The sequence below is a fragment of the Marmota monax genome, unplaced genomic scaffold (assembly GCF_021218885.2).
Source record: "Marmota monax isolate L192 unplaced genomic scaffold, Marmota_monax_Labrador192_F-V1.1 WCK01_AAM20220418_F8-fsc00728, whole genome shotgun sequence".
Classification (NCBI taxonomy): Eukaryota; Metazoa; Chordata; class Mammalia; order Rodentia; family Sciuridae; genus Marmota; species Marmota monax.
The window spans coordinates 139146-162891 of NW_026692317.1; positions in this window are offsets into that span (position 1 = coordinate 139146).

Below are 23746 nucleotides of genomic sequence, written 5' to 3' on the forward strand. Positions count from 1 at the left end.
AAATCAGACATGAGAGTGGTAGAATCTTGGAAGTAAATAATATGGGACTTGTTTATAATTATTTAGTGATTTTCAAATAAAAGTAATTTCTTCACTGTTAACCATAGGTTCTTTAATATATATATATATATATATATATATATATATATATATATATATATATATATATATATATATAGTTATTGGATACAAATACCTTTATTTTATTCATTTATTTTTACGTGGTGCTGAGGATCGAACCCAGCACCTCACATGTGCTATGCGAGTGCTCTACTGCTGAGCCACAACCCCAGCCTAACTATAGGTTTTTTTTACCTCTTTTTACAAACAAATATGATGTTAATAAGCATAATTATTTTCTTTGAGTTTTGCTAACAGTATTTAGGAAACAGATTTAGATGATAAATTAACATAATGCAAACTGATGATTTTGAGTTTAGGGATTATTACTTTGCCACCCTAACCATCTTTGCAAATGGCATTAAAACAAATGAGTGATGACTGAAAGTTTTCTCTAGCTATAACTCTTCATTTGTAGGACAATTAAGTGTACATTCTGTTGCCTTGTAAGTGCAAGTTTTTGCCATCAGTTATATAGCAGAACTAAAAAGTATAAATGTTGACTAAAAGTGAATATAAAATATTTACTATATATAACAGATACAGGTTTACATTTACCATTTTTGCTCCTCTAACATAAATGTTTGAATTGCATAAAAATTCCTCAAAATTTATGAAAAAATAGATACCTTCAATGTATTGTCCCAACTAGTGCATCAATTATTTGTGCACTATTTTTTACCAATCTTTAAACTATAACAACAATAAAACATTCAGTTTTCCAGATTAATGCAGGTACAAAAAAAACATGGATCCTGCCCCTCCAAGGGTTGGTTTACTACCATTTAATGGGTAGATAGGTCATATACCCAAGAAGCAACTGAATCAAAATGATTAAGGGCCAAAATGATTTAAAAGCTATTTTTAAATAGCAACTTTGAAACAGAAAATTTAAAGGGATTGCAAGTCAGTAAAAAAATCAAAGTAGAGTGGAATGCTTCCTGGTGGTCTTGGAGCTAAAACCAGAGGTTGAAGAATGGGCATGATTCTTGCCTCAGTCTGTTCCTACTATATTCATTCACCCTTGTTTTTCAGAGTATTTAGGGAGTCTCACTGAAAATAGGAGAGGGAAATATGCATGTCAGAGTGTATGGAACTCAGACACTGGTTTGCCTTTCTATTGACATGATTTGCTAATATTTTTATCTCCCCAGTGCTCCAGACAAGGCAGAACTTGAAGTCAGAGACCTTTTTATCTTCATCCCACATTTCCAGAACTGAGCATAGTGTCCACACATAGTAGATGCTCAATCAATGTATTTTTAGCTAAAACAAAGGCTTTGAATACTTTAAGAATGACATTTTAGGAAGAAATGGCCTAGTCGATACAAGTATGGCTACTTTTAGACAAAATCTGAGTAACTTACTCAATGCCATTTATAATTTTTAAGGAAAGAAACTGTTTAAGATTACTGATAAACCTATAGAAAAAAGAACACATCTGTATTTGCATTTGCGATTATTGATATTATTTGATTTTTCCCTGGCAAGAAAAGCCTCTCTGAGGCGTATTATACAGTAGGTAAAGTTAATTTTGATCTTCAGTATATACTAAAGGAAAATTGAAGGAATGAGTAAGGGAATAATTCTTTTCAATGATTATGAGAATAGCAATGATACCTACCATTTATAGCTTTTACAACACGAAGAGAACTCCACTAAGATTTTGTCATGTTCTCATTTAATTTCACAGCAATTCTGTGCTACAGTGTTATTATCTCCATTTTACAGATAAGGAAACTGATTAAAGATAGTACTGTACTATATTTTAACTACAACAATGAAACTACGTCCAAAGAGAGAAATAGAAGTCTGTTGATCTTGGATGGGCATCAATAATATTTACAAATTTGGCTATTTGTATTTCGGTCCTACAATTTTGATTCCTCTAATCCATAAACCATTTTTCATCTCATCTCCACATGCTTCTGTGTTCTGTTTTATTTCTTCTTCCACATACTACTTCTGCTGGTATGGAGCAAAGGTTGAGTTCTTATTCAGATATGTTTTGTTTGGCCCAAGGAGTTTAAATATTTTTAAAGTATTCAAAGCTTTAAGCAGGAGTACACTAATTGCTATGGAACCCATCATCTACCAGCTTATACCTAGCCTAAATTTTTTGCACTCATCTTGTGACATTGGGTCTTGCAAACCATGGTTTACAACTAAATGTTTTAAAGCTTTTTACTTAACAGAGTAGTCTATGTTTTCTTGGAAAAATACCTTTTCTAAAGGGTTTGACATTGAAACAGAAACATTGCTGCAAATATATACTGAGCACATGACTGGTCTTCTCCCAGATAAGTCTATACTATTTTATAACAGCACTGTAAGAAATGAAATAGCAATACCTCCTTTACAAAATGGCTATACCACACTCCCATGAGACTTTACAAGTTTTGAACTCTACACAAATATTAATTTTATTGATCTTAGTCCCTCATTTGTTCTCTTATATGGGGAGAGCGTTGATAAAAAACACTCTACAATAACCTCATACATACAGATACTTATTTTTATAAAGCACAGCTAATTAGTGTGCAGTCTAGATCTGAGAAGGACTCACTGCTGGTTTTTGAGTGTCAGCTTATTCTGGGGAATATAAAGGAAAATAATTAGTGATAATTTAAAAACAGCAAACTTTCTAATGTTGAATGACAGATAATTTAAAAGGACAAATCTGGTAAAGACTAAAAGAATCTTAATTTTAAAGATGACATTTAACTAAATTAGTGAAGATTTTAGGAAGCATCAAAGAAAAAAACTGATAGAAAAATTTAATAGTTGTTTTTAAGTTGACATATGTCTGTGCCTTTCAATTGAACACAAAATATAAAACTCCCTTACTTTAAAACAACACAATGATCAAGTAAAAGAAGTTATCTATTGTTTTTCCAATATAGCTATTGTCCTCATTTGCATAGATTAGAGTCCCATTTTCAGCTATTCTTTGACTTGTGACTTTTGCAATAAAAGAACTTAGCATCCATTGACAAATGCCTTCTTGAAGAGACTTCATGCAGACCAATTAACTGATTACATTAAAATGTTTACAGAAGTCTTACAAAAAAACCCATTGAAACTCTTGTGAAATCTTTGGTAATTCTGTTTTTGTGATTCTCTGGTATAAAACCAGTAATTACAAGTGGTATTTTAAATTTTGCAAATAATTATTTTTATTAATTTCCATTTTAGAAGTAAGTGGGTTAATTAATTAACGTAAAATACTTATTGGATTCTTGATTGACCCAGTATATATGCTATGCTCTGGGATACAGCTGAGAAGGAAGGATCATAGTGTAAGGGTCCAGCGAAGCATTGGAGAAAGAGACCACTCATGCAATTGGCAGAAGGGGATTTATTGAACCAGCATGCTGGGGCTCTGTGCCCACTCAAGAAGGGAAAGCAGCCCAGAGCCCATAGCAGGGGCTGAGCACTGCTTAAGTACATTTTTTGGGGAGGGCGGAGGGCTTTGTATACATCAGAACAAATCATCATGAGGCGCAGGAAAATTGAACAACAACTCCTAAACATGATTAGTTCATTCATTGGTGGGAACAGGTCGGGCGGGGGTGATAGGTCAGTTCTAAACGGGGTACACATTCAAACTGATTGGTTTTAGGGCCTAAATGACTATGTGACAAGTTACACAGAGTTCCAAGTTATTGGACAACCAGGGAGTCAGTGGGAATATTTACTGGGCAGTTCCAGTATTGTCCTAACAGCTACAGGAATTTCAGGTTTTGCAGGTAGCATAGAAACCTAACAATACCTAATCCTTTACATTTTAACTCAGACCTTGCAGCTTGGAAACTTTACAATGCCTGGTCTTTTACCCTTTAATTTTTACGCTTTAACTTCAATTTCTTTTACCCTTACAATAGAACTTTCTTTATCAGAGTTTAGAGCCTCATGAAATATTTCCCAAACTTCCTAGTCATAAGAATCATTTGGAGACCTTCATTAAAAAAATAAATAACACCAAAAATTTTTTTAAATTAAAAAACAGATTCAAAGGCCATATCCTTTAATGGATTGATTCAAATATCTTAGGTTGCACTTGGGAATTCATAGTAAATAAGACTGCCAAGCACTTTTTGTGATGTGGGGAAAAGAGAAAATACCACAGTACAGTGACTCTCAACTCTGGCTACACAGAATCACTAAAAAAAAAAAAAAAAAAAAAAAAAAACTTTAAAAAATCTTGAAACTGATTAAATCCAAATCTCTATAGCACTCCAGGTGTTTCTAGTAGATAGGTAAGCTTGAAAGCCATCTTCTAGTCTGATGATAACTACTCCTCTTAACTATTTGCCATACAATTTCATCTTTCTCTGTTATCAGTGAAATATTAGAAAATTGAGTTACAATGTACCTCCAAATGTTTTAAATATCATCACTTTAAATAAAATATTATCATTCATTCATTCATTCAGTAATTGATGCAAAAGTCAGAGATCTATAGACTCATGGTACTTGTGGTACAGAGTAAGTCTCAAGACCCATCAGTTTTCATGAGAATTGTTCTACCTATACTAGGCCCTTTTAAAGTATCTAACTTACTTATAATTCATGAGTAATACTAGAAAGTTCCCAGGAGTGTAGAATCTTCACAGGTAACCAAAACAAAAATAAAAATTTCAACATCAGACAATTGCAGTGTACAACAATTCTTGTGGGAATTCAAGAATATAAGCCTTAGTAGAATAGAGAATTATATGTGCAGGTTGAATATTTCTCATCAAAATTGCTTGGGACAAGAAATGTTATAGATTTTGGATTCTTCTAGGTTTTAGAATATTTTCACAAAGTTTACCAGCTGAGAATCTCCAACCTGAAAATCCAAACCTCAAAGTGCTCCCAAATCCAAAACTTCTTGAGCATCTTTGCAGTGTCAAAATCTTTGCATTCTGAGGCATTTTAGATTTTGGATTCCTATATTAGGGATGGTAAATGTGTAATAAATAGATACACATATATAAAGAAAGATTCATATCTATGTATACATGTGTGTTATATGTCAATGCACATATAAACCTATATATTTCCACATGATGCTTCCAGTCTTTCAAAAATGGATTTCTAAGGAAATTAAACCTTATAAAAATGAGTTGAGGGATTTTTAAAATTTTTCCAAGAATGAGAAATAACTATGATCAAATGGGTTGCAAGAAAGAGAAATCAATTCATTACATACAATGGATGCTTTAGGAATTAGGACTTCAGAGCTTAAGTACTTAACCTGTGGTTCTGAAACACTTATGTCCAAAATTGTCATCAGATGTCATATTTCCAAGTTGATGCATTAAAAAAAAAACAAAAAAAAAAAAACAACAACAGTTACCATTGCTGTCAATGTAGTTGGGATTGTCCCTATGCATGAGGTCTCTCAGGACTCATATTCAATGTGTGACTTACCGGGTCTCCTTGGAAGTCATCCTCTTTGAAGGTAGTGTAAGTGGGACAACAATATATAAGTTGTTTCTGATATGTTGTATGGGGTAGGCATTTAGATTGACACATATCTGTTATAGTCATATCCCATTCTCTGGAGTTCAATTATAAGAACATATTTGTAACTTTACGGGATGCTGAGAAATGTAAACTAGATGTGTGCCAGGGGAGGAAGTGAGTTTTGATGGGCAACCAGAAATCTGTACTACATGGACCCTATTTGCCCTATGGATAACAGGTAGGAGGCATTTGGATACTGGTAATAATCAAGAAATCTGCTCAGTTACACAAATATGTTAGTAACATGCTAAATATTTTTGTTTATACAAACATTTTTGCAATTAATAAACTAATACCATTAATTGAAAAACCATAGTGAAAATGACTTAATGACCATATTATATATAAATTAATTTCAAAATAAATCTCATTTACCTTTGTTACGTTAAAACCCAAGATTACCTTTAGGAATGTGGAAACATATGTCCCTCAATCAAAATATGGCTCAAGAAGAAATATTATAATTATATAATAGTATGAACTAAGTTATGTAAATTTAAAAGCATAAGTCACATATTGGCATGCAAGCTACATCAATGACAAAACATACAGTCACACATACTTTTCTATAAAAATGAAAATAAAAAACAGAAAGTCTACAAGTATTATATTCAGAGAATGTTGTTGTCCTGAAACAACAGAAGGTGCTCCTTAACCATTTAGTGCTACAAATCAATGTATTCCTATACACAAGCTTCATTCAGGTATTGATATTTGTTCATAGTTTCCATTTCCATTTCTGGTGTTCTCAGTTTCCATGTGAAGTCTATCTGTCCTCAGCTCCCAGCTTCCAGAAAAACAGTGGATTTTTCTACTCATTATTTAAAAAGAAATTCACTGTATGATTTTCTCTGAGTGAAATCACCCCTGCCTCTTGTTTTATTTTTAGTTTCCAGAGGGCCTTCCTTGTCCCAAATACTGTCATCACATTTCCGTTTGGATTCAGTTTCCTCAACCGGAGCTCCTCCTACTTCCATACACCACTGCTATAGTATACTGTTGTCCTGAGTAGTTCTCTGTTTGTACTCCTCTAGAAATAGCTGAAATTTTATTCTGGGACCAGTTAAAATGTTCTTCTATCAGCTGCCTCCATTAGAATGTCTCATTTCATTTTGGCTGCACCCGCTAATTCTAAAAATTGTGCTTTTATCACCTCATTAACTAAATATCCTTGGACATATACTCCCTTTATATTAAAATAGGTATATTTAAGTCAGAGGAAAACTCATTCATTTTGCCCACTCTATATTATATTACTTGAACAAACCTGGTTAAATCTACTATCTCTTGGGGTACCTTCCATTAGAATCTTTGCCAAAGTCATCCCAGTCAAACAAATACCTAAACCTCACATATTAGAAGTGGGTTCTAAGCCATCATAAGACATTAGAAACACTACACAAGATTTTATGTTTGGGGGAGGTGTATTTGTGTGTGTGTTGGGGGAGAACACAGAAAGTCAAGTATTAATTTGGCCCAAACTAGGAATTGTGTGATACCAAAATTTGCTTGTTGTTGGTATCTATATCCAGTGTTTTTTTTTTTTTTTTTTTTGTGGTATAATGGTTTACTCCGCTGCCTCTTTCCTAACACATCACAGTCATTCCCTGAGAACTCTAAGACCAGGGGGGAAGAAGTGTGTTTTACCTTCCCTTACTCAAGGGCTGAGTATGGAGTAGAAGTAATGCCCTTCTTGATCCTCTTAAGCTTTTCCAATGCTTCCCATGACTTGCAGTGAACTTACTGGCCTATGCTTTTCTGGATGTTACTACTGGTTCCTTACATTGCCATTTTCCATTCTTTGGAAATGTGGTCTGTATAAAGCCAGCTTTTGAAAATGTCATAATGGCTTTTCTGTCTGACCATTTCTTTCTGCTCTCATTTGTTGGGAGGCCCATGAAAGCCCTCTTGGCACTTTGTCGATTTCCTGAACAGATAACCTTTCAATATTGATATTAATGCTGCCTTGTGGTATCTGTGCATTTCTCAATTCATAATTTTCCACCCTTGCTTGGTGAGATTCATTTATGTTACCGCCTTCTTAAGACACTGAAGTTCCACTGCAACTGAATAGGGCCCCAGAGTCAGGATTTACTAGCTAGTAAATGAAAAATGATCTTTATAGGTGGATATTTCTTTCCCATTGAAGAAATTTCCAATAGCTAGCTATATCTTGAATGTGGTCCAGAAATTGTAAACTTTCTATTCTTGTTGAATATTTCCTAAATCCTCCCTAAAAGCTTTAGGAAGAAACAATCTTTCAAATAATGTTAGTTTTCTCTGGCTTAAAATTCAGCATGGACAGATCTGGGGATCTATTTTGGTGTGTAATACTGCCCTACTGAAAGACAAGAGGACAAATGAATTGGCAGTACAGACTCTGGATCCAGACTATGCACATTTGAAACCCAGCTCTGCCACATTTTTTGTTCCTAGGAAATTTGTTTACCATTCATTTACAGTAACAATTATATCTAACTGATCAGATTTAAATGAGAAACTACATTAGCAATTGTTATCATTATTTTTCCATTATTTTTGAAAGATCATTTTACTTCTTAATATTCTTGGATGCCCAAATTTGTTTACTGAATTAAATACGTCAAAGGGCCTGTATCTCTCTCTCTCTATCTCTCTCTCTCTTACTGTATTACCAAACTTACAAAATTGTGCTTATAATATCTCAGATGGATAATATCTTCTAAAAAGATCTTTTCTAAAAAGACATAGGAAGTTTTGAAGATGGCGGCGAGGGGAGTGCATTACCCCCGTGTGCTGCTTCACTGTGTGGGAGTGTGACAAGTCAGGACGGCTGAAGGATATCTTGTTGGGAATTTCCAGCAATAGTGGGGTGCGCCGGAACCTGGAGGAAGGATTTCCATCGCATGAGGATCGGCTACGGGGACTCAAACGCGAGAGGTTTGTCGCACGGAGGGTAAAACTGCTTATTCAGCGAATCGCCCCGCGGCTGGAGTCTGCAAGGCGCGCTGGGATAGAGACGCAGGGTTACAGCGCTGCAGTTTCTGCCAGACGCGCAAGCACCGCACTCAGGGCTGAATTCTGGGTTCGAGACGGGGAAGGAAGCGGTCCATCTCGGTTCTCCACACCGGTCAGACCACAGAGGAGGCCAGCAGCCACCATGTTGGTAAACTGACGTCACCACACCTGTTTTTGACTGACCGCAGCTCATTCAGCCATAGAACGGGTAATTTCAGGCTGCAATTCGCCTGCGGCTTGCAGACAGATTGCTAGGGTTCAGCGCCTGGGGGCTTCTTAAAATCTGATCTTATCGGAGTGAACACGGAGCGCGGGGCGGCCGAGTCCCGGCTCCCGGAGCCGTCCCGGAACCGCCCTGGCTCCGGGCTGCGGAGCCTGCGGAGGCTGCTTCTTGGACCCTGCTAATATCAGAGCAAACACGAAACACCAAGAGGCCGAGTTCCGGCTCCCGGAACTGAGCCCGCGGGGACTGCTTCTTGGAGCTTACACTTGTAGGAGCTTACACCGAGCACAGAGCGGCCGAGTTCCGGCTCCCGGAACCGTCCCGGAACCGCCCTGGCTCAGGGCTGCGGAGCCCGCGGAGGCTGCTTCTTGGACCCTGCTACTATCAGAGCATACACCAAACACTAGGCGGCCGAATTCCGGCTCCCGGAACTGAGCCCGCGGGGGCTGCTTCTTGGAGCCTACACTTATAGGAGCTTACACCGAGCACGGAGCGGCCGAGTTCCGGCTCCCGGAACTTCCCTGGACCGGGGCTGGGAGCCCGCGGAAACTGTGTCTCGGTCCGGGTCCTGCTGAGGGCAGGTCAGGACTCACCCATTGCTTGGGTTGCCTGGCAAGGGGAACGAAATGCTGCCATTCGCATAGGATACCAACATGGCAGAGATCTGATGTCAGCAGAAAGCGGTGGAGGAGAGATCTTCATCAATACCAGCGGTGACATAAGCAGTTGGTCTCCTGGTAAGGGGGGTGAGGCTCAGTCACCCGAGTCTCCTCAATTTGTCCTCGAGCCAGAGGGAAGGAGCCGGGCCGCCGCCAGCCCCCGGAGCAGGCCCAGCGGCTCGCCAGCGTGGTGACCGCGTGACCCCAATTGGAGAGGGGGCGGAGCGGAGCCGCCACCCACACCCGCCAGGTGGGCAGACCCACGACCCAGTAGTACATGGGCGTGGTAGGAGGGGCAGGGCAGAGCCGCCCTTCGCGCTTGCAAGGTAAACAGACCTGTGACAGCCTGGCGGGTCAGGCCCAGTGGCCTGCCAGTGTGGTACACACGTCACCCCAACTCGAGTAGGGGCAGAGCAGATCCTTATCCCACGCCCGGATCAGGCCCTGCCGGTGTGGTGGTCACGTGACCCCAATTGGAGTGGGGGTGGAGCGGAACCGCCACCCGTGCCCGCAGGGTGAGCAGACCAGTGATCAACCTGCAGATCAGGCCCAGGGGTCCGCAGGCGTGGTAGGAGGGGCAGGGCAGATCCGCCGCCCGCGCCTTCAAGGTAGGCAGACCTACAACAGACCTGCGGATCAGGCCCAGGAGCCTGCCGGCGGGGTACAAATACCACCCTAATTGGAGTAGTGACAGAGCAGAGTCGCCTCCCTTGCCAGGAACAGACCCAGCATCCTGCAGGCGGGGTAGTCACGACACCCCAATTGGAGTAGGGGCAAAGCAGAGCCTCCACTCGTGCCCGAAAGGTGGGCAGATCTGCGACCGACCAGCAGGACAGGCCCAGTGGCCTGCTGGTACGACAGACACGTCACCCCAATTGGAGTAGGGGCAGAACAGAGCCGCCACCAGCTCCCAGAACAGGCCCAGTGACCTGCCGGCGTGGTAGCCACGACACCCCAATTGGAATAAGGAGAGAGCAGAGCCGCCGCCCGCACCTGCAGGAAAGATACGCAAGCAGTATGAAAAGACAAGGAAAGAAAGGACCACAAGCAATGCAGGTCAACGCAACTTTAGAAGAGGTAACAGCTGCAGCAGATGGAATGTCAGATAAAGAATTCAGGATATACATGCTTCAGATGATCTGGAGTATCAAGGAAGACATTAAACAGCAAAATCAGACAATGAAAGATCACTTCGACAACGAATTACGCAAACAAATCCAGGAAGCAAAGGATCAACTATACAGGGAGATAGAGGTTATAAAAAACAAGCAATCAGAAATCCTAGAAATGCAGGAAGCAATAAACCAACTTAAAAACTCAATGGAGAATACTACCAACAGAGTAGAACACTTAGAAGATAGAACATCAGACAATGAAGACAAAGTATTTCAACTGGAAAAGAACATAGACAGCTCAGCAAGACTGTTAAGAAACCATGAGCAGAACATCCAAGAAATATGGGATAACATTAAGAGACCAAACTTAAGAGTCATTGGGATACAGGAAGGTACAGAGCTCCAAACCAAAGGAATGAGCAGTCTATTCCATGAAATAATACAAGAAAACTTCCCAGACTTGAAGAATGAGACAGAATCCCAAATCCTAGAAGCCTACAGGACGCCGAATGTGCAAAATCATAAGAGATCCACACCTAGACACATTATAATGAAGATGCCCAACATACAGAATAAGGAGAGAATTTTAAAAGCTACAAGAGAAAGGAAGCAGATTACATTTAGGGGCAAGCCAATCAGGATAACAGCTGATCTTTCAACACAGACTCTGAAAGCTAGAAGATCCTGGAATAACATATTTCAAACACTGAAAGATAATGGGTTCCAACCAAGAATTGTGTATCCAGCGAAATTAAGCTTCAGGATGGAGAATGAAATTAAAACCTTCCACGATAAACAAAAGTTTAAAGAATTCGCAGCTAGAAAACCATCTCTTCAAAACATCCTAGCCAAAGTATTACAGGAAGAGGAAATGGAAAATAACAATGAAAACCAACAGTGGGAGGTAGGACAGTAAAGGGGGGGGGGAAACAATCAAAGAGGAAAACAAACAATGTTTAGTAACAGAAATAAACAAATATGGCTGGAAGAACAACCCATATCTCAATAATAACCCTAAATGTTAATGGCTTAAACTCACCAATTAAGAGACACAGGCTAGTAGAATGGATCACAAAACAAGACCCAACAATATGCTGCCTACAGGAGACGCATTTGATAGGAAAAGACATACATAGGCTGAAGGTGAAAGGTTGGGAAAAATCATATCACTCATATGGACTTCGGAAACAAGCAGGCGTGTCCATACTCATATCAAATAAAATAGATTTCAAGCCAAAGTTAATCAAAAGAGATAAAGAGGGACACTACATACTGCTTAAGGGAACCATACACCAACAAGACATAACAATCATAAATATTTATGCCCCAAACAATGGTGCAGCTATGTTCGTCAAACAAACTCTTCTCAAGTTCAAGAGTCTAATAGACCACCACACCATAATCATGGGAGACTTCAACACACCTCTCTCGCCACTGGACAGATCTTCCAAACAAAAGTTGAATAAGGAAACTATAGAACTCAATAACACTATTAATAACCTAGACCTAATTGACATATATAGAGTATACCACCCAACATCAAGCAGTTACACTTTTTTCTCAGCAGCACATGGATCCTTCTCAAAAATAGATCATATATTATGTCACAGGGCAACTCTTAGACAATATAAAGGAGTAGAGATATTACCATGCATCTTATCTGATCATAATGGAATGAAACTGAAAATCAACGATAAAAGAAGGAAGGAAAAAGCATACATCAATTGGAGAATGAACAATAGGTTACTGAATGATCAATGGGTTATAGAAGACATCAAGGAGGAAATTAAAAAATTCTTAGAGATAAATGAAAACACAGACACAACATATCGGAATCTATGGGACACAGTAAAAGCAGTTCTAAGAGGAAAATTCATTGCTTGGAGTTCATTCCTTAAAAAAAGAAAAAACCAACAAATAAATGATCTCATACTTCATCTCAAAATCCTTGAAAAAGAAGAGCAAAACAACAGCAAAAGAAGTAGAAGGCAAGAAATAATTAAAATCAGAGCTGAAATTAATGAAATCGAAACAAAAGAAACAATTGAAAAAATTGACAAAACTAAAAGTTGGTTCTTTGAAAAAATAAACAAAATCGACAGACCCTTAGCGATGCTAGTGAAGAGAAGAAGAGAGAGAACTCAAATTACTAGCATACGGGATGAAAAAGGCAATATCACAACAGACACTTCAGAAATACAGAAGATAATCAAAAACTATTTTGAATCCTTATACTCCAATAAATTAGAAGATAGTGAAGGCATAGATAAATTTCTTAAGTCATATGATCTGCCCAGATTGAGTCAGGAGGATATAGAAAACCTAAACAGACCAATATCAATTGAGGAGATAGAAGAAACCATCAAAAGACTACCAACTAAGAAAAGCCCAGGTCCCGATGGGTATACAGCAGAATTTTACAAAACCTTTAAAGAAGAACTAATACCAATACTTTTCAAGCTACTTCAGGAAATAGAAAAGGAGGGAGAACTTCCAAATTCATTCTATGAGGCCAACATCACCCTGATACCTAAACCAGACAAAGACACTTCAAAGAAAGAAAACTACAGACCAATATCTCTAATGAACCTAGATGCAAAAATCCTCAATAAAATTCTGGCGAATCGGATACAAAAACATATAAAAAAAATTGTACACCATGATCAAGTAGGATTCATCCCTGGGATGCAAGGCTGGTTCAATATACGGAAATCAATAAATGTTATTCACCACATCAATAGACTTAAAAATAAGAACCATATGATCATCTCGATAGATGCGGAAAAAGCATTTGACAAAGTACAGCATCCCTTTATGTTCAAAACTCTAGAAAAACTAGGGATAACAGGAACATACCTCAATATTGTAAAAGCAATCTATGCTAAGCCTCAGGCTAGCATTATTCTGAATGGAGAAAAACTGAAGGCATTCCCTCTAAAATCTGGAACAAGACAGGGATGCCCTCTCTCTCCACTTCTCTTCAACATAGTTCTCGAAACACTGGCCAGAGCAATTAGACAGACGAAAGAAATTAAAGGCATAAAAATAGGAAAAGAAGAAATTAAATTATCACTATTTGCAGATGATATGATTCTATATCTAGCAGACCCAAAAGGCTCTACAAAGAAACTATTAGAGCTAATAAATGAATTCAGCAAAGTGGCAGGATTTAAAATCAACACGCATAAATCAAAGGCATTCCTGTATATCAGCGACAAATCCTCTGAAATGGAAATGAGGACAACCACTCCATTCAAAATATCTTCAAAAAAAATAAAATACTTGGGAATCAACCTAACAAAAGAGGTGAAAGACTTATACAATGAAAACTACAGAACCCTAAAGAGAGAAATAGAAGAAGATCTTAGAAGATGGAAAAATATACCCTGTTCATGGATAGGCAGAACTAACATCATCAAAATGGCGATATTACCAAAAGTTCTCTATAGGTTTAATGCAATGCCAATCAAAATCCCAATGGCATTTCTTGTAGAAATAGAGAAAGCAATCATGAAATTCATATGGAAAAATAAAAGACCCAGAATAGCAAAAACAATGCTAAGCAAGAAGTGTGAATCAGGCGGTATAGCGATACCAGACTTCAAACTATACTACAGAGCAATAGTAACAAAAACAGCATGGTACTGGTACCAAAACAGGCGTGTGGACCAATGGTACAGAATAGAGGACACAGAAACCAATCCACAAAACTACAACTATCTTATATTTGATAAAGGGGCTAAAAGCATGCAATGGAGGAAGGATAGCATCTTCAACAAATGGTGCTGGGAAAACTGGAAATCCATATGCAACAAAATGAAACTGAATCCCTTTCTCTCGCCATGCACAAAAGTGAATTCAAAATGGATCAAGGAACTTGATATCAAATCAGAGACGCGCCGTCTGATAGAAGAAAAAGTTGGCTACGATCTACAGTCAGTGGGGTCGGGCTCCAAATTCCTCAATAGGACACCCATAGCACAAAAGTTAATAACTAGAATCAACAAATGGGACTTACTCAAACTAAGAAGTTTTTTCTCAGCAAAAGAAACAATAAGAGAGGTAAATAGGGAGCCTACATCCTGGGAACAAATCTTTACTCCTCACACTTCAGATAGAGCCCTAATATCCAGAGTATACAAAGAACTCAAAAAATTAGACAATAAGAGAACAAACAACCCAATCAACAAATGGGCCAAGGACCTGAACAGACACTTCACAGAGGAGGACATACAGTCAATCAACAAGTACATGAAAAAATGCTCAACATCTCTAGCTGTCAGAGAAATGCAAATCAAAACCACCCTAAGATACCATCTCACTCCAGTAAGATTGGCAGCCATTAGGAAGTCAAACAACAACAAGTGCTGGCGAGGATGTGGGGAAAAGGGTACACTTGTACATTGCTGGTGGGACTGCAGATTGGTGCAGCCAATTTGGAAAGCAGTATGGAGAGTTCTTGGAAAGCTGGGAATGGAGCCACCATTTGACCCAGCTATTCCCCTTCTTGGTCTATTCCCTAAAGACCTAAAAAGAGCATGCTACAGGGACACTGCTACATCGATGTTCATAGCAGCACAGTTCACAATAGCAAGACTGTGGAACCAACCTAGATACCCTTCAATAGACGAATGGATAAAAAAAATGTGGCATTTATACACAATGGAGTATTACTCTGCATTAAAAAATGACAAAATCATAGAATTTACAGGGAAATGGATGGCATTAGAGCAGATTATGCTAAGTGAAGCTAGCCAATCCCTAAAAAACAAATGCCAAATATCTTCTTTGATATAAGGAAAGTAACTAAGAACAGAGTAGGGACGAAGAACAGGAGAAGAAGATTAACATTTAACAGGGATGAGAGGTGGGAGGGAAAGGGAGAGAGAAGGTAAATTGCACGGTAATGGAAGGAGACCCTCAGGGTTATACAGTGGAGGGGGTAGAGAGAGAGGAGGGGAGGGGAGGGGAGAGGTGGGGAGGGGGGAGGGTGGATGATGGGAAAGGCAGCGGAGCACAACAGACACTAGTATGGCAATTTGTAAATCAATGGATGTGTAACTGATGTGAATCTGCAATCTGTGTATGGGGTGAAGGTGGGAGTTCATAACCCACTAGAATCAAAGTGTGGAATATGATATGTCAAGAAATTTGTAATGTTTTGAACAACCCACAATAAAAAATTAAAAAAAAAAAAAGACATAGGAAATAACTGGATTGTTCCACTATAGATAGTTTTCTATAAAGAAGGAAAATAGGATTTAAATCATATTATTTCCTTAATTGAGAACTCTCATTCCTTCATGGTTCAAAGTTGAATCATGGATTCAGTCTGTCATTCCCAATAGGTAGATGCAGATCTGGAGAAGAATTTGAATTAAATGTAGCTAAGGGTTGACAGGGCTATTTGATTATCTAGGATCCTTTTCAGTGATTACTGCTTCTAGGGCTATTCACAAAACTTAAGCATAGAATTAAACACCAGTCCTTTAGTTATTCAACAAGCATTTGCTTACAAAAACAGTATAGAGGGGAAAGGGTTATCAGAAGCACATTGTGGAGGTCAAAACATATAGGTAGAAGAGACTATAGTTTTACAGAAGGTGTATGGGACATCCACATGATTTGGCAGTTTTCCTGTTCTATGCCCAATGAGCTTACTCAGTGACTCAATTCAGCAATTGTCCTTTTCATATAAAGATCAGGGTGGATACTTTCAAAATTAATATTAGGAAGGTTAATCCCTACCCTTCCTTCAATGGTAAGAGAAAAGGAAGAATTCATACAATTGCACTTTCTTGATTTCTAAGATGCCGCAGTCTGGCTGGGCACAAAATCACGAGCCACCACACAGCTTGTAGATTCAAACAGCAACTCTTTATTCCCGAACTCACACCAGCCGTCTACAATCACGTTCTGGGGAAATCCACGTTCTCTGCCCAAATCCACCTTCTCTCCCAAATTCACCTCCACTGGGCTTCTACCTCCAAAATATACTGTCTGAATCCCGTGAGAACTCAAGGGGAACTCAGGCAGCAGGATACGCCCTATTCCCAGCAGGAATAATCTTAAACCTTAAACCTGGAACCTAAACTGGGAACGCCCTAAACAAGATTATCTTAAAACCGGGAACACCCTAATCTGCCTTGGTCCTTGAGCAAGGTTAAGTACATTCAATGTCACTGCAACATGGGGTACGCTGGCAAGGAAATTGTCATACTTACTTGGCTAATGGCTCCCAGCATCTCCCCCCTTCTGATTAATTAAACAACAAGCAATGTGGCTTAAGGACCGTGCCTGGTAGGTTGTCCAATTCAACATATGGTTCTTACCCGTCATCGGAAAACTGACCTTTAGGCGTCAGCCTCCTGTCTTAGGTTGATACCACTGCAATTGAATCATACCCGTCACTGACTACCGGTCCAGCATACAGCCATACTGTGGATAGGTCTATGCACCAGTGGGGGGGTGAGGTTCTTTGCCTCACCTCTGTTGGCCCCCAAATTTGGCCTTGGTGCCAGTGGGGGAGTGAGGTTAATGTGGCTTATGGACCGTGCCTGGTAGGTTGTCCAATTCAACATATGGTTCTTACCCGTCATCGGAAAACTGACCTTTAGGCGTCAGCCTCCTGTCTTAGGTTGATACCACTGCAATTGGATCATACCCGTCACTGACTACCGGTCCAGCATAAGCCATTGGCCCCCAAATTTTAGACCATCACTAGCAGAAGGGAGGAGGATACAGAAATGCCACGACACCAAGCCAATTGACGGCTCCTTGGGAAAAATTGCATCACTGGTGACACCATCAGCAAAGATATGTCAGCACTACCACAATTAACATGGGGTGCGCTGGCAAGGAAATAAAAATTGCATCACTAGTGACACCATCAGCAAAGATATGCTAGCATTACCACAATTCGCTGCACCAAACGATAGTTACATAGTCCAGGCAAGTTCTGCAAGCAGTTCAAAGCAGAGGAATCTATCAATATGTCCATTTCCTCCCAAAATCCGTTTCCTCCCCAAAGTAAGTTGACTCTTTGATTGAGCATTACTTGTTGAGTTCTTCACCGGCACTGGGATGGAGATAGGAATTCTGGCAATGATGCTAAAGAGACATTATCCTGAAAATAATTATTAAATATAATGAAGAGGAAAGGTGAAAGTAAACAAACAGATCTGTTAACCTACTTTAAAAACAATCCTTAACAGCCTTTTACCTAATTTAAACTAGTAAACAAACAGATCTGTTAACCACCTTTAAAAACAATCCTTAACAGCTGTTTACCTAATTTAAATTAAACCATTTAAATCACGTGAATAAAAAAAATAATAATAATTCGGATCCATTTTTTCATGAGCGCTCCTCATATAAGAAATATGGACATACGCACATACAGACATACAACACAAAACACAAGAGTGTACACAAACGTACAACACATAAGAAAATAGTAAAGGCCTTGTAGCTTTACCTGGGTGAAATCTCCATTGCAATGTTTAAAAACTCCACAGTCAAAAAATAAAACTGATCAGAAAAACATTAACCTAGGTTTGTATGAGCTCAAAAAATAAAAATAGAACCTTATGATGTGGAAAAATGCAATAATAAAATAGCTATTGAAAAAAGCATCCTGGTTAATCACTGTCGCAGATGTAAGAATGGCCAAGCTGGAGTTCTGGATATCAGCTGTTATGGATTTGAGTCAAATCATCTTCTTTTCGATCTGTAGAAACTGTTTTAGTTAATCTCTCTGGAATCCAAATGGGCTGCTGTTCTCCCTGTGGAAAAACACAAACAGACCCCCGACTCCAGACAATCACTGGGTCAGGACCTTTCCATTGTCCTGTTAGAATATCTTTCCAAAGTACTTTAGGCTTATGTACATTTTTTGGATACATATGCCTTTCCGCAGCACTAAGTCCTGATGAATCCAAATTTAAAAAGTTTAGAGTAAAAAGCGTTATTTTAAGTTTATCTTTGGGGGATATATACCCCCTTCCAATTCCCTCTTTTTGCTTTAATAAGTATGTTTTAATAGTTTGATGAGCTCTTTCAACTATGCCTTGTCCCTGTGGATTGTATGGGATTCCTGTTATATGAGTAATACCAAATGATGAGCAAAATTGTTTAAAAGAGGTAGAGGTATAGCCAGGACCATTATCGGTTTTTAACTGTTTAGGAACGCCCACAGTGGCAAAATTTTGTAAGCAATGAGCTATAACATCTTTAGTTTTTTCTCCGGCATGAAGGGAGCCCATCAAAAATCCAGAAGAAGTATCGACTGTAACATGTAAATATTTTAATTTTCCAAATTCTGGCAAGTGTGTGACGTCCATCTGCCAAATATGGTTAGGTATCAGTCCTCTAGGATTGACTCCAAGATTAACTTGTGGTAAAAATGTCACACAATTTTGACATTGTTTTATTATATGTCTGGCTTGTTCCTTAGTTATTTTAAAACGCTTTTGTAAAGTATTAGCATTAACATGAAACCTTTTATGAAAATTTGTAGCTTCTTCAAATGTAGAGAAAATATGTATGTCATGTGTAGTTTTATCTGCTAAATCATTGCCTAAACTAAGGGCTCCAGGCAATCCTGTATGTGCCCTAATATGTCCTATAAAGAATGGATCTTTTCTGTCCCAGATTAGACTTTGTATAGTGGAAAACAAAGAGAAAACAGTAGAAGAAGGGGAAATTCTACCAGCATCTTCAAGAGATACTATAGCATTAACTACATACTGACTATCAGAAAATAAATTAAATACAGAATCTTTAAACATCACAAAAGCTTGTAAAACTGCATTAAGCTCTACCTTTTGAGCTGATTGTTTGGGTACTAAAAATGTAAAAGTTTGATCAGGGGTAACTACTGCTGCTGTACCATTATTTGACCCATCAGTGAATATATTTGGAGCATTCATGATAGGTGTTTTTCTTGTCATTTTAGGAAAAACTACAGGATGCTTAGACCAAAAAGACAACAAAGGATTAGATGGTAAATGATTATCAAATGAAACATTAGATTTACACATGATTATTGCCCAAGTATTTAACTCATTAGCTAACTCATCAATTTGATCCATAGTATATGGAGTAATAATTTTATTGGGAGAAATTCCAAACACTCCCTTCGCTGCTTTTATTCCTTTGAGTATTAATTGTCCTACAGCCTCAGGATACCTAGTAAGAATAGTGTTAGGAGAATAAGGTAAATGTATCCACAATAATGGACCTTCTTGCCAAAATACTCCTGTAGGAATATTTTTTGTTGGTAGTACAATAAATAATAAAGGCAAACTTATATCAATTCTATCCAAATGTATGTTTTCCATATATGTTTCAATAATTTTTAATGCCTTTCTTGCTTTAGGAGTTAACATGCGGGGTGAATTTGGATCTGATGGACCTTTTAGAATATCAAATAAAGGTCCCAACTCTCCTGTTGGTATACCTAAATAAGGCCTTATCCAATTTATGCCTCCCAATAACTTTTGAAAGTCGTTAAGTGATTTGAGTTGATCTACTCGTATTTGAATTTTTGGTGGACGGACCATGGTTGAGGATAATAGAACTCCTAAATAATTAATTGGAAAATTTAATTGTACTTTATCTATTGCTATCTCTAGATTATAATTTTTTAATAAGTTTGTAAGTGTGGCATAACATTCCAGCAATATGTTTTTATCTTTATGTGCCAATAATACATCATCCATATAGTGAAATATTTGTAGTTCAGGATTTTGATTTCTAAGTGGCTGGATTGCTTTGTTAACATATATTTGACACATAGTTGGACTGTTAGCCATCCCTTGAGGGAGTACTTTCCATTCATATCTCTGATCAGGACCTTCATGATTTAATGCAGGGATAGTAAATGCAAAACGTGGACTATCCTCGGGATGAATTGGAATTGAAAAAAAACAATCTTTAATATCTATAGCTAAAACATGCCAGGTTTTTGGCAAAGCAGACAATTGAGGAATCCCTGATTGAGCAGGTCCCATAACAACCATCTCATTATTAATGGCTCTTAAATCTTGCAATAATCTCCATTTACCAGATTTCTTTTTGATGACAAAAATGGGAGTATTATGGGGAGATATGGAAGGTTGTATATGTCCTTCCGTTAATTGTTGTTTGACCAGATCATGGGCTACTTGTATCTTTTCTTTAGTCAGGGGCCACTGAGGAACCCACACTGGTCTTTCTGATTTCCAAGTAATTTTGATTGTCTCAGTGGCCCTTTCTGAAAATCCAACCCATGTCTGTCTGTTCCTTGATCTATTTGTACTGGTGCTGCTATACCTTGCCCTTGTTTTCCTAATCTTTTTTCTTTCCTAAAGCCTTGTCTAGCTCTAGTAGTGGGCACATTAGGATTGATATTATTTGTTAACGTCAAACCTAATTGATCTAGGACATCTCGTCCCCATAAATTTATAGGAAGATGATCCAATACATATGGCTGTATAGTTCCTTCACATCCTTCAGGATCCTTCCAATCTAATATCATAGAACTTCTATGGGGATTAGTCGCCACTCCTAGGCCTCGAAGCGTTTGAGTGGCTTGTTGTAATGGCCAATGTTTTGGCCATTCTTGACGAGATATGATGCTAAGGTCAGCTCCTGTGTCCAGTAGCCCATTAAACTCATGACCTTGAATATTTAGTTTTAGCATTGGGCGAGAATCTAAATTTAAAGACAACATAGCCCAATCTACACCTGTGGAGCCTAATCCCCTGGAACCTCTTTCTACACTATGACTAGGAAATTTATTATGTAGGCTGGGTATTATTAACAACTGTGCTATTCTATCTCCAGGTGAAATTACTGATATACCTCTTGGAGAACTAGCTATAATTTTTATTTCACCTACATAATCGGGATCAATTACCCCAGGACTTATCATAAGTCCTTTTAATGTAGATGAACTACGTCCCAGTAATAAGCCTACTGTTCCTTGGGGAAGAGGTCCTTTTACTCCTGTGGGAATGATTTGAACTCCCATCTCTGGAGTTAATACTGCTCTGGCAGAGGCACAGATGTCCAACCCTGCGCTCCCTCGGGTTTGTCTGATGAGGGATTTAATGGACAATGTGTCCTGGGCACTACCCTGATGGTGTTGCTGGGATCCTCCACTGCCCCGTATATTTGTGGTTGTGGGCCCCGGAGCATTGGGCCCCCCTGTCCGTTTTTTGGCAATGGAGCCTGATGCCTTTCTCCACGATATCTTGGATAAATACCTGGTCTTTGTCCGTTTTTTGATAAGGGAGTACCTTCTATGGTGGTTTGAGAACGGCATTCATTAGCCCAATGTCTCCCTCTACGGCATCGTGGGCAAATACCTGGTATTCTATTCCTTTGATACCTACTTTTGTTAAACCCTCCTCTTATGGGGCAATTCCTTTTAAAATGTCCTGTTTGTTCACAATCATAGCATGTTTTTGGCCTGGCATCTAAAGCCTGTTGTACTGCAGCTGCCAAGACTTGCCCTTGTTCATTAATATCTCTACATAATTTAATATATGTGTTTAAATCTTCATGTCTCCATGGTCTAATAACCTCTCTGCAGCAACGATTTGCTTGGTCATAAGCCAGTTGTTTTATTAATGGCATTGCTTGTTCTGTATCCCCAAAAATTTTGGCAGCCGTTTGAATTAGCCTATCTACAAAGTCAGCGTAAGGTTCATTAGCTCTCTGTATTACCTTAGATAGCTGACCTTGTAAATCTCCATGTCCTTGTAAAGTCTTCCATGCCCTAACTGCGTCTGCAGCAATTTGTGCATATATAGCAGGATCATATTCAATTTGTTGCCGTTGACCCTCATAAGGTCCTTTTCCTAACAACATATCTAGATTTCTTTGAGGGTAACCGGCTGCTGCATTTCGCCTAGCTGTCTCCGCGCAAAATTCCTCATTGGCAACCTTCCATAACAAATATTGTCCTCCATTTAGTACAGATTTACACATGCTAGCCCAATCTGCTGGCGTCATGTCCAAGTTAGTAATGGACTCAACCATGCTTACCGTGAAGGGAGCTTGGGGCCCGTAGGTTGTTACAGCCTCCTTTAACTGCTTCACTGTTTTAAAATCTAAAGCACGGTGAATTCGCTGCCCTCCTGCCTGTTCAAGTACAGGGCATGCTAATCTTTGAGGTCCTGTCTCAGGATCCCATTTATCAACTACGGGGTTTGAGGGCCACTCAGCTGTCTCCATCGGTGGGGCTGTTGGTTGAATTATGCCCTCTTGTGATAAAATGGAGTTAGTAACAGCCTCCTGTTGTGGCCTTTTTCCTAACAACCCCTTTTCCTTTAAATTTTCTTCCTCTGTCTGACTAGCTCGAGAGACCTTCTCTTTTGCTTGATCTAAAATGTCTTTCTCCATGGTCTGAACCTCTAACAATTTACTTAACATCTTTTCGGTTTGTTTTTTACTAATTTCTAATCTACTATAAAGATAACGCAACCCAATAAGATAGCACAAAACAAAGCCGAAACTGAATGAAACAAAAACGGAATAAAAAATCGTTGTATCAATTTTCTCTTCCTCAGGGCCGACAAACTTCAAACCTTTAGTCAACCATTTTTTCCAGTTTGCCTGAGAAATTTCTAGGGATAGGCAGCTTGAAACAAAAACAAGATAAATCAAAACAATAACACATTGTTTTTTGAGTTGGTCACCCATTCTTTCGCTCTTCCTCAGGGGCGAGCAATTTCACTTACCTCCAAGCTTCAGAAGTTCCCCGTACGGGCCACCAAATGCCGCAGTCTGGCTGGGCACAAAATCACGAGCCACCACACAGCTTGTAGATTCAAACAGCAACTCTTTATTCCCGAACTCACACCAGCCGTCTACAATCACGTTCTGGGGAAATCCACGTTCTCTGCCCAAATCCACCTTCTCTCCCAAATTCACCTCCACTGGGCTTCTACCTCCAAAATATACTGTCTGAATCCCGTGAGAACTCAAGGGGAACTCAGGCAGCAGGATACGCCCTATTCCCAGCAGGAATAATCTTAAACCTTAAACCTGGAACCTAAACTGGGAACGCCCTAAACAAGATTATCTTAAAACCGGGAACACCCTAATCTGCCTTGGTCCTTGAGCAAGGT